This window comes from Ciconia boyciana, chromosome 8, assembly GCF_034638445.1.
Source record: "Ciconia boyciana chromosome 8, ASM3463844v1, whole genome shotgun sequence".
Taxonomy (NCBI): domain Eukaryota; kingdom Metazoa; phylum Chordata; class Aves; order Ciconiiformes; family Ciconiidae; genus Ciconia; species Ciconia boyciana.
In genome coordinates, this window is record NC_132941.1 from 10457057 (window position 1) to 10472560 (window position 15504).

The window sequence follows — 15504 nt, forward strand, 5'->3', positions numbered from 1 at the left end:
GCTTCCATTCTAATTTGTCATTTTATCAGAGGCAGAGAAATCAAACAACAGGGTGGAAAGGAAGACAAAGGGAAGGAGGGGAAGAAAAGGAAACTGCTTCCAGACAATGGAGCACAGTTTGTGTTTTGGTTTTATTAACCTAGACATATGATTAAGCTACATCCAGTAGAGCTGGAAAGTCAACACACAGCATTCATATCACCAGTGATATGTGCCTCACTTCTCTAGTGGATGATTAAATGGGTGTAAATATCCACTGGGCAATTTTTCAGTGTGACATTTCTGCCATGACTTTATCCAAAACACAGGGTATCAGCTATCAGGAAACGTGCCGCTTTCTAACACAAAGGCTTCAAAAAGACTCTATGGCATTCCAGATAGAGCAGGAATTTCAGTGATAGTTTGAGTGTGTAGCTTGCTCCATAGGGTTTTCATTCCCCAGAACCATATCATCAGAGAACAGTGTCAAAGTTGAACATGCTACAAGAGATAGAGCCAGTCTGCAAACACAGACTGATTTGTGCTTTTCCTTGCACATGCCCTGCACAACTAACCATCTGTATATTCAATGAGAGGAAAATATAAGTGGCTGAATGTAGTCAGAACCTTCCCACTGCAGAAGGGGAAAAAAAAATATTACCAAGGCAGCTGAAGCTGAGGGATTTCAGTTCATTAGATTTGTATCATTACATTCTTAAATGATTCCCAGAGAAGTGGAAAACCAGGCAAAATTATGACAGGCCAAGCCTGACTGCCATGCAGAGAAATCTAAGAGACAGTTTAAATGCATCTGACCTATCTGGCATGTTGTTTGTGGCAACAGGTATCAATAAGTCACCTTAATTCCAGGAGTGGGTGTTTTTTCAGATGAGTGGATTAATTGCTTGAATCCGATGATGCTTCTGTTAAGAAAACCTCTACTCTATAAAATGATTAATGTGACTAATGTCAACAAGCTTGAGAGTCTATGTGTCAAAGGCAAACTCATACCTTCCTTTGCCCCATAATGTATTTATGGTCTTGTGCAGAGGAGGAAAACATTTGGTAAAGGAGAAAACTATAAATACTAATGGGCAAGCAACCATAGCAATTTCTTTTTTACCATGGTAAAATAAGAGTTTTAGCAGTTAATAGTGGAACTGGCCCATATACTTTAAAAGAAATAAAAAAAGAGGGAAGGAAAAAAAAAAAGCTTCTCAACCCCCACTTTATCATAAACAAAGCTGACCTTTGGGGAGAAAATCCTGGTTTTCTTAGAAGGGGACCAGCCTGGAATTTTATGAAGCCATTGGCAGTGGTGTTTCTTATGGTAAACCATTGGGATTTTAAAAACAAAAGCCTGCCGTTCCATTGCAATGGCCTTTCTTAGTCAGATATTTTTTAAATTACTTTCCACATTAGAAGGCTTTGCTGATGAATGGTGTAAGAACGATCATGATTTGCTGTGCTACCAAATTCAGTCTTACTGGGATCAGACCACAGTGCACTTTGCAAACATATTTCTGCAGCAAAATAATCTAACGGAGTAAAATTGATACCCCAAACACATTGTTTGACCCTCCTTGCAAAGCAAAATGATGTTCTCATTTCTTAATGGCAGGCCTTTGCCAACCTCCTGTAAGAACACAGGACATGGCAAGAACTTGAACCCAGCAGTGCTTAGATTTTTAAAGGATTAGAACTCTTAATGTTGGTTGTGTAGCAGCAACCAGTTAGCCGTGCGATGCTCTTTTCTCAACCCCTGCCTCATCACACTATACATTCCTGAAAAAAAACTGCACAAGAACGTGGAATCCAAAGGAATACAAAACATTACAGCAAAACATTCACACACACTGTTTAGTCAGGAACAGTGCAGAAAAATTCAAATAGGAAGCATTTTGGTAGGGTGGTGACTGCAGCTGAAAACCTTATCTAAAACTCAGCAAAGAAGTGTTTTGTGCACTGCCCAGGGCTAAAAATTCATAATGGCATCTACCTCTATAGCAGAGTTTTTCCACAAAGAGATCTGAAAATACTATCCAAAAGAGGCTCTCTTCTGAGTCCTGACATCTCAGAAATCTCACCACTACTTGAGGACAATTTGTAGTTGGAAGGACCATGCCTTTACAAGAAGCTATTAAAATAGACAGTACCGTACTGGGTTTTGCTGAAAAGCAAATAAATTTCATAACCACTTTAAAAGTGTATCCACAATTGCTATTTGATATTTACATAGAACCTTTCACCAATTCAAAAAAATTAATCCTACATAGAACAAAGAGCTTTTATATCAGCTTCACAGAAGCATATGACATGTTCTCATCATGCACACGAACAAACAGGAAAGAACGGATTTATTGTGAACTGGGATTTTTGCTATAAATTAAAAGGCTGTTCCCTTTTATATGTCATGTGTATTTAATTTCACTCCATAGGGTAATCCACTGAGAATTCAGGGAGTGCCAAGATCTACTTTCCCCATTCCTTTTATTTCCTTAGGCAAATATCTAGAATTAGAGACAGAGAAAAGATGAAAAAAGGGAAGGCCAAGGGAAATACAGAGGTCCAAGAAAGAAAGACCAGTCTAAACAAGGATTTTTCCTGGCCTATGCAAGCAGCACTGATTATTTATAACAGGCAAAGGCATCTGTCTTTGATTATGATTTCATGTATACTGTGGATGGTGGTGAGCTTACTGTGTGCCAGAGAAGACTGTCTGTCATCCTGCAGTATGAAATTCCAGTGAGAAAAACTAATCTCTCTCTCAGGGAGAGACTTCTACCTTTGACTAACTGAAGGGCAGACGGAAACAGCTTTTATGCCAGGAAAAATAAAACTGCAAGCTATTACAGAATGTAAGGAAATCAGATTTAATTTACAAACAAAAGATAGAGTCAAAGTGCATACATTTTAAATAAGTATACTTGAAAGTGTAACTGTTCAAAGGTGTTTCAACCAGTTTAAATTTTGCAAAACTTAAGAATCCATATGATAGAAAAGATCAACTTTCTTTTCTACAAACCTTTAGTTAGTAGGCTACAAATAGCCTTCAGTTTTGTGTTATTTGAGAAGCATAAGCACAGTGGCCTTAGGGAATAAAAGCAGCTTATGGGCCCAAAAAGGCACTAGGTAAGTACAGCACCAGGATGCATGCAACACACATGTAAATCTGCAGAGTTAACTGAGAAAGGCACTCTACCATCTCTCAACTCATGACAAGATTCTTCAGTCTAACAATCTATTAAGCTGGCATGTAAAACATTAAACTTGCTGAATCCGTGTATTATAGTCACTTTCAATGAAAACTAGAAACAGCTGAACCTCTCCAGCCAAGCCAATTCACAAGAAGTGGAGATAATAGCAACCAGAAGTACCTCGCAAGCAGAGGATTTTCTCAGACTGGAAAATGGGTGCTATTTCAGTGCTGTCCCTCTCGAAATGGTAGAAAATTACATACTACAATGACAGCAGTAAGAATCATCAAGCTATGTGACACGTCACAGTCTGAACAAGCACTCTAAGCATTTGTTTCCTTTTCTAGGGCCGAGGGAAGCAGCTTCCAATTAGCCATTCTTGTCATTCAGGACACCCCATCCATATCTGAAATCAAATGAGCAAAGCGTGAAAGTCTTCAGGGCTTCCTTCTTCTCATTGCCAGATACATCAGAAAGAAGCTTCGCTTGCTCATCTCTACTCCATCAAGACCAGATCTTAGGCCTCAGTTACAATCAGAATCTCTTTCCTGCCTTAAAAAAAAGCCACCAACCAACCTAACTGCACAACCAATAGTGCCAAAAAGGACATCTGCTGATTTGATGGACAAGCTACGGTTCAGAGTAGTCTGAAATCTGTACAGCTTGTCAAAAGGCAAGAAGCTGACAGCATTTTGTTGACACATTTCCTCAAAGTAATGTGCAGACTTACAGATTTGATTCTGAAATATTCTGTATTTGAATGTTGCCAACTGATAACAACATGTCACAGGCACTGAAACTCCATCTTATCAGTTTCTCATCAGCTTGAACAAACTAGAAGGAAGGCATCTATGTATTTTTTAATTGTGGTTGCAGGGTAATTATGGAAGTTTATCCACTGGAGCAGAATTCTGTCCAAGAAAAGCTGTTTTACTGATTGAGTGGCTACGTCTGGTAAAATATTATATCAAAACTCCAAAATCACATTAAACTATTTTTCTCATAGTAGCTACTATTTTACAGCTCCTCATTTAACACACTCCATTAAGAACCAGAACATAAATCCCTGGTACAATAACAGAACTACGGTCACTAATCACCACTGGATTTCTTTAAATAATAGAGCTTCAGGCCTGAGCCTATACTGTTGATGTGACTGGGATTTTTGCCATTTCAGTGCCACTGGAGTGGGATCAGACTTGGAATTGGTTAGTTATAATAATAATGAATGATAATTTCTAGCAGGCAGCCTGGGTTAGCAGGGAAGGCTGTCACATTTCTTTATGTACCTGACATTGCACTGAGAAATTACTATCGTTGCACGAGCTGACTGAGGGCAAGTATTATAAAAGAAAATGTCAAACTAAATCCAAACTATTTTCTTATTCTCCCACTTCACCTCCTTCTTTAAGAGCTTACTTAACCCTTCTGATTTTATTTTCAGACCACAGCATTTCCTAGCCTCAACACCTCTGCTATTTTCCAAACCACTCCCAACATTTCTGTCTTTTAATTCTGAAAATGGAGGAGGAAACTGCTTAGAAGATTCATAAGGTACAGGGCATAAATACTGAAGCCAATGTTTATTCATTTATTATTATCAGTGATTTCTGTGAAGGATGTGACACACCCAGAACCCCCAGTTTGTCAAGAAAGGCTGTTCAGCATTTTAAGAATGTTAGGCCCCTCAAAGTGCCCCAAAAGGGGCACTTTAAGACTAAGGCCACAAAATTCCTAATGGCATTTAAGTATTTTAAAGAAAGCTCTGTGTAAGTGCATTGAGTTTGCTTTGCACATTTTCGAAATCTTGACTTTATATTACCTTCTTCATTGATTTCTGTGTGAGAGGAGAAACCAAATGAAGCATCTGTTTCCTTCTTCAACAGAAAGTCCCAGCAGGAGGAATACAGCATTTGTTTTTGGAAGGCCTAAGCTGAAAGGGTTTTATCCTTTTGGGTATATAAAAAGATCCTTTCTCAGAGGACACAGATAAAATTTCAAAAGCAGCAGCATTGGCTTCTCAGACAATAATGAACAACCCCAGCTACCCCAGGAATTCATAGTCTGCTACAGACTTGCTGTGTGTGGCAAAGCCAAGTACAAACACAGCTTCCAGATCTAAAACCTGGGGCTGAACAACTAAGAGGTTAAATGTCGGTCTCTAGAGAAAGCGAAAGGCTTAACAGTGGTGGAGTACCTTACTTGCTGCCAAAGTACAATGATAAGGCTGCTGAAAAAAGGAGAAATACTAAGCAACATTATCAAGTGCATCCCCATTTAACAAAGAGCAGGCAGAGAAAGTTTCTCACACTTGTACTTTTACCTTGCTAATTTCTTTATTTATTTGTTCCTTTGTAATCTCTGATACTCAAAAGTGTTTAAGACTTAATAACGTGGCGAGGCAAACATGACAAAAACTAGGAAGTTAAAAGCTGATATTTGGGGGGGTGGGTTAAATGCCCTAACCTTTCAGCCAAGTCCAAGAATCAGTCCTGGCCTAGGTCTCTAGAGAAAATGTATTTGTGGTCTCTGTGGACACAAACACGTGTTTCAGAGTACCATGCCACATGGCAATAGCAGTAGTCTTGGTGGAACAAGAGCTCAAGGAATGGCGTAACAAGAACATCATGGGTCAAGAAGGTGGCAAAAGCAAAGAAAATACGTTGAGAGTTGTAGAGGACATCCCCAGGCACAGGCTCAGCTACCTGCTGCTGCCCAGATGCCACGAAGGGAGGCTTTTCTAGCGGACTCAAACTCCACTGCTCTGCTTTCTGCTTGCCCACAACGGCAACTCCTTCAGTGATGTACCAAGTGACTTGTTACCTGTTGTGGCTATAAAAGCCAACACCTGGGCCCTGGAGAAGCTGAAGTTCCCTTCTTGCTCACCCTGCCTTTTAGTTACTGGGGCAGGGGGGGGGGAACAGGAACGGCAGTCTCCGCTCCCCTTCTGCCACTGCCTCCAGGCTGCACCTGTGAACCTCAGTGTTCATCACCAGTGACCATGAGGCAAATTTTGTGACCTGGAATAAAAAACAGAGTGAAAGCCAACCTCAGAGACCATGCTAGGACATAAAAGTGTTTCCAGTCACCATCAGTCTAATCTAGATCAGAAGCTGTGACCCCACATTCGCTTTCGACGCTATCCTGTTCCTGCAGGTTTCTCTGTGCTATGCTGCATTAATGAAGAGTCTGGCGCCCGTCCACTTCTTATGACAGGTGATCCCACTCATGAAAATTTGCACCTGGCAAGAGAGGTATGGCTGTCTCTCAATAAATTAGATGCCCCCACCCCACCCCCATTTTTTTCTCTCTCTTAAGTAGAGTTGCTTAAGTGAAATCCCTCACTGAAATATTACATGTTTTCTTAAATGCAAAAGTTTGGAGATACTCCATGGGCAAATACAAAATAAATGTGAACTCAGATTCAAAACTAATATTCATTGTTACTCATAAGAACTTAAAAAATCCCACATCTTTATATGATCATCTATTTTTATATATTTACATAAGTGGGAATGTCACCAGACTCAACTAGAGTTAACTAGTTGATCTGAAGTGATGCTTTTGATCAGTGTAGCTTTAAGGAGTGTGTTTGCATTTCTGCTCAACTGAACACTTAAGAAAAACTATTTTAAAAAACGTCGTTTGCTATACCAGTCTCACTAGAATGGGGGCTACAGCGATAAAATTTCCATTATGCTTAGAGGCATCAGTGATCAGTCAATGGGACAGAAGAACTGGGAACTGCATTTTTAAGCAACATATCTTAGTTATTTCTCATTATCTTTAATGCGGACTTTGTGCAAGAGAGGGAAGAAAGGACATGTGGTTTCAGCATCACAGATATACCTGGCTTGGAGTAGCAGAAATACAAAATAAACATCTAGGCATTCAATCAATTTTAAACTAAACAACCCCATGTCTTTTAAAAATTACTAACTGCATTTAGTAAAATATCACTCAAGTTTGACTATACTGTAACATTCAAAATTGGGTGAATTTTTATAAAATTGGGTGAATATTTATGCATGACTCATAAACCCCCTGGAAATCAAAGCTAGCTACAGAAACAGTGACATAGCTACACCAGCATTTCAATTTCACCACTACCATAATGAGCTTTAATTATGTAATTATTTCACACTTCAGCTGATTTGCACATGTTGTTCATGATCCTAGCAGCCATAAGAAGTAACGTATGATGAATGATAAGGCTCTGTCCTCAAAGCTAGACGTCTGCAATTAGGAGGAACAACAGAAGGATTTTCTTAGGAATCTTGTCAGAGTTGAAACATCATTTCCCTGCAAGATCATAACAATTCTTACCAGGTTCAATCTTGCACTTTCTGAATATTCTCTTTCAACAGGATGCACCCCTGCTGAGGCCTGAGCTAGATTAGTTCTCCACACTAAGATTTACTGAACTGTTGTGATTAAAATTGGTATTACTGAAAGCGCATAGACAGTGGAACCCAATTTGAGGTTTAACAATGAATAGAAAACAAGGAGAAGATGCTTTTCATTGCATTAGGCATATTGAAGACTGAAGATTTATTGCATACACATACTCTCTGGAAATGATCAGTTATTCTACTTAGGTTTAAAAAATTGCAATTGTCTTTGCAAAACAAATCATTAGATTTGCATACAATCATACTGTGTAGCCACATGAAAATAAATTATATTTTCTGCTTCCATTTCTGTTGCAGATTTAATTGATGTAACAGTGCAGAAAACTGAGACAAAATTTTATTTCTTCTGCCTTTTAATTACCATCTGCTAACATAAGATTACATTTCTTAAAGTGACTGGGTCTACCTGCCAGCTGAATTTTTCGCCTGATTTCCTCAAGCTCTGGCAGCTGCCTTCATTATTGGTGAAAATGGCACGGCAAAGCTAGCATGAAAAATGAGGCTAAGCACCTGTCACTTCATTTTTCTGCAAAGAAACAAAGAAAACACATGAAACTCTATGCTCTGCACCATCTATACTCAGCAAGAATTTGCTGCAAAAAGAATAAAGCATCAGTTTGTTCTTGCATAGAGTAAGAAGCGTGACACATAAAAGCACTTCTAGAAACCTACATATTTATGATAATCAGAAAAGATAAATCTCCAAATAAACAATACAAGGAAATAAAACAAAGAAAATTGTGCATAAAATTTCCTCCATAATCACTGACTTTCTTCTATAAATAGAATCATCCCCTACATACGGGCTGTTTGGGGATAAGAGCGTTACTAGTGAACTTCACCTAGCAAGTGATAGAGTCAAGCTTCTTATTAATTTCCTCTATAGCACAAAGAGCCTCCTATTAAAGCATGAATCAGCCAGGTACTAAGCACATTAAGCCCATGAGTAATCTCACTGCAGGCACAAGTGTTTGGATGCCTTAACGTTTTCTAGAATTGAGCCCTTGATCCCTACGGAAGATAGCTAAGATTTGGTGCTTTTCAAGCCAATGCCTGCCAGAAAAGGTAATCGTCTCATCAGAACCAGATATTTGAGCATCCTTTGAAACCTGTCAGCTTTCATGAGTGGGAGAACTCACCTGAAGAGAACCCAAGAATGGAAAGTATGGAGGAGGGCAAAGAAAAAGGCATAAAAAGCACATTATAACAGCTTGTTTCTACTGAATTTTCTGCTTCATCACAAAATAAAAATGGTTGTGTCAGCTGCTCTTTTCCCAAAGCAAAATAACCAGTTCAGGATGCCTGAAGCAGTGCTGATGTAGTTAAGCTAAAAACAGGGCTACATTAGAACCTAAATACCTATTTACCCAGGACTCCTAAACTCAGGGTGAGCATTTTGGCTAATTTGCACCATGGTCTCCTCTGCACTGTCCTCAAAGTACAGAGCTACAGCAGTGGCTCTTGATTTCCTGGGAGGAACAAGAGGGAATCCATGAGATAATTTCTTTAAATGAGTGCATAAAGAAGGTGAAGAAATATGGGTAGCTTCTGTTATGGCTGAGTCATAACCTGCTTTGTCCAGCATGTGGAATATCTAGAACCACCTGCTACTTAGAACAACTTTTAGCTCTACTTCAAGTACACCAATTGCAAACTGTGATGGCTCTTAAAAAATGCACTGCACAATACAAAGGACCATATAACTACTGAAGTAGTGAGAATTTTCTGGGCAGGAGTTCCAAGTATTGCTAGACCACAGAGGTAACTAAATTGTGACACTTGCCAATTTTGCTTGGAGATAATTTTCTGTCAGGCTGGATGTATAGAGCAGCACTGCCTACTTTGCACAGTGACAGTTAAGTCCTGCCAATGTAAAAAAAAAAAAAAAAAAAAAAAGGCAGAATATAGATTTGCTGTTTCTGCAATTGTTTTTTCTACATGTTCTTCCCCCATCTCCTTTCATGCCCATTATCTTATTTTCTGCCAAATTTTGAGAGAGTGTCTGCAGAAGATTTTGCTGAAGTGTGACAGGAACTATGAATGATCTTAATTTTACAAATGGTCCAGCAGCTGCCTAAAGGAAAAACCTCAAGTTGTCAGATGCAGAAGTTTGTTTATACAAGGTCACGAAAGGACTGTGATGCAAATCTAAGCAAATACTTTTAAAGAAACCTCAAAGTATTTTTTCCCATCAGAAAGACCCTCATTGCTCCTATTTTAATCTTTATTTCAGTATCTCTTTTTTTCTAGCAGAGACATGTAAAACATAAAGCCTTAGATTCTGGAGATACTTGGGTTAGTTCCATGAAGTTACTATAGTCATCCTCTAATCCAAATGATCCACGAGAAGCCAGATTACCAACTTTGAACAAAAGTTTGAAGTTCTGTCTGAAAGCCATCCAAAATACTCATTCTGTGAGATTCAGTTTTTGCACAAAACTGAAGTTGTCCTGTTTTCCTTTGGAAGTGAACATGCATGTGTCCAAAGATGGAATTTTTTCCCTCTGCTTTGCCAAAAGAAAGATTTTAGAAGGAAAAACCATAGAGAGATCTGCAATTTCAGTCATGCTGGAATGAACAGAAGAGTTTATGGGATAAATATATACTTTATTTCATCCATATTTATGGAAGGATAATTGACATTTTTTTCATGAGAGACTTTGATGAAATGCACTTGAGCGTCTAGCGGGAAGCATGAGGAGTTTTATGGGTTTAATTCTTTTAAAGACATTTCTAATTTTTATGAGACTAAGACTGAAATATTGCATCAATTATTAGTGTATTTCCAAAGAAATCATTAGCAGTATATTTTAGCACTTATAGCAGTGAAGAGTTCAACTCAGGGTCAGATAATAGTAATGCTATGTGGGCTGTTACTAACTTCACTTTTATTGCAGTCTCTTATAATTAGCACGTTAAAATACAAGTTCCAGTGCCTACGCTGAAAAAAAAAATTAAAAGAAATGTGTTAGCAAGTGCCATGCTGCAGTAATCTCATCCAGATTTGGAACATTATATATGGCCTTGTCATGTAAAGGCCTTGAGCCTTGCACATTTCTTACAATAAGCAAGGCAGGATTTGGTCACTATTTTGGGTGAGAAATTGGCAAATACAGATGTTGCAGGAAACAGAATTGGTAGTTCAATAGGTGGCACTCTTCCCTTGGAGTTCATACTGAACCAAAGCACCAGCATGTTATTAAGCACCAGAGATGAAGTAGATACTAAAGAGAGACTTTTAATCGCACAAGGTCAAAGATCCCAAAGTATCTTTTCCAGAGTATTAGTGGTAATCTTAGCCTCCTGTTCAAGCTTCCCTTTTGGTAGTCACAGCCCATCAGATTTCCTCTTGACGCTTCAGTAGGGTAAGGAATTGTGTGGTTTGTGCAGCCCAATGCTGCGAATGACAAAAGGGTTGAGTTTCCTGAGCAGGAGACACCTGCAGTTCAGGTTGTTTAAACCAGGACGATACTAGTACATGCCTCCTGGAGTATGTAACCACTTCCAAAGCTTCAGGGTTTAGTAGATGAAACCCTTAGTGAAAAGAAAGTTTTGTCACAACTATTCCTTATGAGTGAATACATCCCTGTGTGGATTCTTTAACTTATCCATTATGGCATGACTTACATTAATTTTTAATTATAAAAGGAAAACAAAATCAATATATTAATTTTGTTTATATATCATCCAGCCCTTAGCACAAGAAGGACATGGAGCTGTTGGAGCGAGTCGAGAGGAGGGCCACGAAAACGGTCCGAGCGCTGGAGCACCTCTCCTACGAGGACAGGCTGAGAGAGTTGGGGTTGTTCAGCCTGGAGAAGGGAAGGCTGCAGGGAGACCTTATAGCAGCCTTCCAGTATTTAAAGGGGGCCTATAGGAAAGACGGGGACAGACTTTTTAGCAAGGCCTGTTGTGACAGGACAAGGAGCAATGGTTTTAAACTAAGGGAGGGCAGATTTAGACTGGATTTAAGAAAGATATTTTTTACAGTGAGGGTGGTGAGGCACTGGAACAGGTTGCCCAGAGAGGGAGTGAAGGCCCCATCCCTGGAAACATTCCAGGTCAGGTTGGATGGGGCTCTGAGCAACCTGATCTAGTGGAAGATGTCCCTGCTCTTGCAGGGGGGTTGGACTAGATGACCTGTAAAGGTCCCTTCCAATCCGAAACATTCTATGATTCTATGATTCTATGATATTTTTCCAAAAAACCCGCCCCAATCTCTGAAAAGAAAGTCCAGATTATTTTAAAGATATAGTAAGTAAATAACTCACTTTTCAGAAAGAAATATGAAAATGTTCGAACTCCTGTCACCACTTATAACATAGAAGCATGCAGTTGGAAATGCACGTGGTTGTTTATCCTAATGTACAAGGTGGTCTTATGCATTCAAAAGTTATACACCATGGACCAAGTCACCACCTATAGGCTTCTGCCAATCTTTAAACCAATTTCAATATGGCAGCTTTTTATCTGTAGACTTACCATATTCAGAAAACCTCAGTCTTCATGTGTAAAGCAACAAACTTAATGAAGTCATTTAAGCCTTGAGTCTTTAAGGAAAAGTTAATAAAAAGTGTATATATATAGTATGTGTACTTAATTCAATCTGGAGGGAAAATAATCAAGTTTTCTTTGTGCTAGCTAACTTGAAGGTAAGCAAATGCCTCCTGCTTCTTGTAGGTAAGGTTCAGCAAAGCTCCAATACATATAAATATTATCTGGAGGCTCTACTACATCTGAGTTTGGGCAAGAAAAACCCAGATTACTTTGTGCATTGCAGATCTGTGATAAATATACAGTCAATACAACTACAATGAAAAAAAAAAAGGTCAGAAGAAATTACTACTAGAATATTAGCAAGAAAAACTGTGGTTCCACTGGAATGATTTTCTGGATGAGAAATGTAGCTTGCCTTTTTTTTAATTATTATTTTTTATTTATTTTTCCACAGTGGCTTCCCAACCATGAAAAAATACCACTAAGTGTTAAGGCCTAGATTTTTGTTTTGTTTCATTTTTAAGTGTTTTGATTTGGCATTTTGCAAATCTTTTTCAGTTTTTTAAAAATTTTATGTCAGAATACTCCAAACGTGGCTATCTACAAGACAAAGAAAAAAAATTACCAGAGTTCTTCAGCTGATGAAGTAGATCCTTTGGGAAATGAATAGCCATATGTTTGAAGCCAGAAGGGACAATTCCTATCATCTAGTCTAACTGCTATATAGCACAAGCCAAGGATCCTCTTTCAATTATTTCTGGATCAGGCCCATAGTTTCAGACTGAGCTATAGTAGCTTCTTCATAAGGATGCTCAGGCTTTATTGAGGGAAGTTATTCAGCTCACTATTTACAAAATTATTGCTACCCCTAACGCCAATGTTCATTCCAGTCTTAACTATAGCCCTCTATATCCCTATGAGGGATCATGCCACAGAGCAAATCTCCAACTTCTTGCTTACATTTCCACCCTGTTACTACTGCTAGGCTTTCATTATCCACCGGTAAACCATTTCTTTTATATGACCACTTTACCCTAATACTGGCTGAAGCTTACTGCAAAACTACAGAGCTCCAAAAATAGGAGAAACTATACTCTTCTCAGTTATATAGACCTTTATTCCATACAGCATACTTAAAATCTCAACAAAGAGATGGTATATTAACAAAAGATAAATTGTTTATAGTTGGTCCTTTGACTAGGTCTGTGGTTTAATATACAGAAGACCTTAAGATTAGTTCAGTATCAATGGGTACTGAAGGACTGACCCACCAGACTCTGGTAGTTGACATAGCTCTTCTGACCTCCCTTTCCCAACCCTAACATTAACCAAAGTTTTGTCATTCCATGACACCTTCCTGACTACGTTCATGTTTTTGTAGAGGTACAGCTCAGATTCTGAGCTAGCAATGCAAGGGAACAGAAAGCCAACGTTTTGCTTTCCCCAGAGGATGGACAGAGCATTCTTTAACTCTCTTTCTGGAAGATAACAAAGTCAAGACTTGGTTATTTTGAGGTATATTAGAGGGCTTCCTTGTTGGAATATCAGAGGGTATATCACCCACTTCCTCTAACCAAGACCCTAAATTGCAAAAACTGACCTAAAACATTCCTCTGAGACACCAAGAGAAAGCTGACCAACATTCTGACAAGTATCAGGTGCAGTCCTTTTGGTTAGATAGGAAATGTTCAGATATATTTACAGAACGCACTGAAAGTGCAGTGTGAATATCAAAAAGCCGAGGAGGTCTTTTAAGTCATTTGCTGTCCATATGCAACATCCTTATCTAATATCAATCCAGTCTTTCCCAGAGAAATCAATATTAGACTGTGTGCTAAGTTCATATTTTATTAACTACTCCATAAAGCAGAAAGTGCATGTGTTCAACTAAGCTCAACCATTTAATGTCATTTAAAGGTGATGAAATCTTTTAGATCCAAAACCTTTCTCAGCATGCTACAATTTTACACCAACTATGGGAAAGTTATTGATAAAAAGGATAGAAGGAGGATGCAAGATTGCCCAGGTAATCTGAGAGGATACTATTTCAAACTTATTTTCTGCCTTCATAACATATGTGGCATCACGAAAAGAAGCAGAAAGCAGGACTTATTTATGCACTGTTACACTGATAATCTGCATTACAGCCCAGCACTGTATGTAAAAGAATAGTCTGTCTCAAGCAGCACAGCTACAAAACTTTGAGTGGCAAACTGCATTTAGTAGACTGCTGGGAGGTCTGTGTAAACAATAATAATTTATGTCAGGACTTATGTTAGGGGTCATTGTGTTTTTTTAGTGTAATGATGTTAAACAGTTTGACTTTTTTATTAGTAGATAATATATTAGCAATATTTAATAACTAGTTATATTGTAGTCCTATGACAAATTCATCACTGGGAAAAAAACCCCACAATTGTCTAAGATTTCCAGCCAGCTCATTGATATAAAAGGTACTTTGGGAATAAAACAACTTCTGTAGTAATTCAATCTTATAGCATACTACACTGCATATAAAGGTATATATAAAAAGATTTGCAGAAAGCTGTACACAGATGCTCATGTCTCAGCAAATCAGAGTGAGGTTACCTTCTAAAACCAAGCCTTTTCAGATGTCGAGTAAAAGCCAGCAAAGACCAATCAACCAGTTGGAAATTTTTGGAGCAGGACTCCTCTCCTCTTCAACAAAGAGATCCATTTACTCTTTATTGATACATTCCTTATTATGTATTCTCTCACTGTGATAACTTCATTTTTTTGCCATGCCTTTTTTCCCAAGTACTTCCGACCATGAACCACATGATAATACATTATTTGACATCTGCTTTTTATCTACAATCAGTTATTGACTCAGTCTCATGGAACACAAGCACAGAAACACCTCAAGCTGCAACCTACCTGTAGTCAACTCAGGTTAGCAACCAGAAGAGCCACCAACAGAGCACCACCAGGAGCATGCCTAATGTCACACAACAGTTTGACAGGATCAGTGCAAGAGTTGTCAAATTTTGGCTTGCAGCTTTGTGCAGATCCATAAAAATTGTATTGTTGCTGTGATGGGTCTTCATATTTTCATCTGATAGAGACAGAGAAAATAAAAAATGAGACAATCCACTTTTCCATAAAAGCAGAAATATGCCCTCCCTTAATGTAGCTATACTGTATTTGCACTCCTCCCATCCAAACCAATTTTTTAAGGTGATGCATACTGCAAATCCAAAACAATGGCAGAATCCTACCATCAACTTTTGAAGACATAGCACATTATTCTCACTGTTTTTTAAGTATTGAACTGTTAGATTCGCTCACAATAGACGGATTGTATCTTGTCAGAAGTCTTGGTCTACTTCTAAAAACACTGTTGATTGGAGAGGGAAGCCTTTAGTTTTTGCTTCTAGAATGAGCACAGCTGTGGCCCA

General features: G+C 38.6%; 1 protein-coding gene across 1 annotated transcript in view; it reads right to left on the bottom strand.

Moving 5' to 3' along the window:
* Positions 1-15504, bottom strand: part of TMC3 (transmembrane channel like 3) — a 125870-nt gene that overhangs the window by 73463 nt on the left and 36903 nt on the right. Inside the window, exons 9-12 of the mRNA XM_072871336.1 lie at positions 15395-15494; positions 14984-15161; positions 7995-8114; positions 6000-6196 (exon numbers count right to left, since the gene is read on the bottom strand). The gene's annotated coding sequence lies outside the window, so the exon portion shown is untranslated. The remainder of the gene's footprint in view (positions 1-5999; positions 6197-7994; positions 8115-14983; positions 15162-15394; positions 15495-15504) is intronic.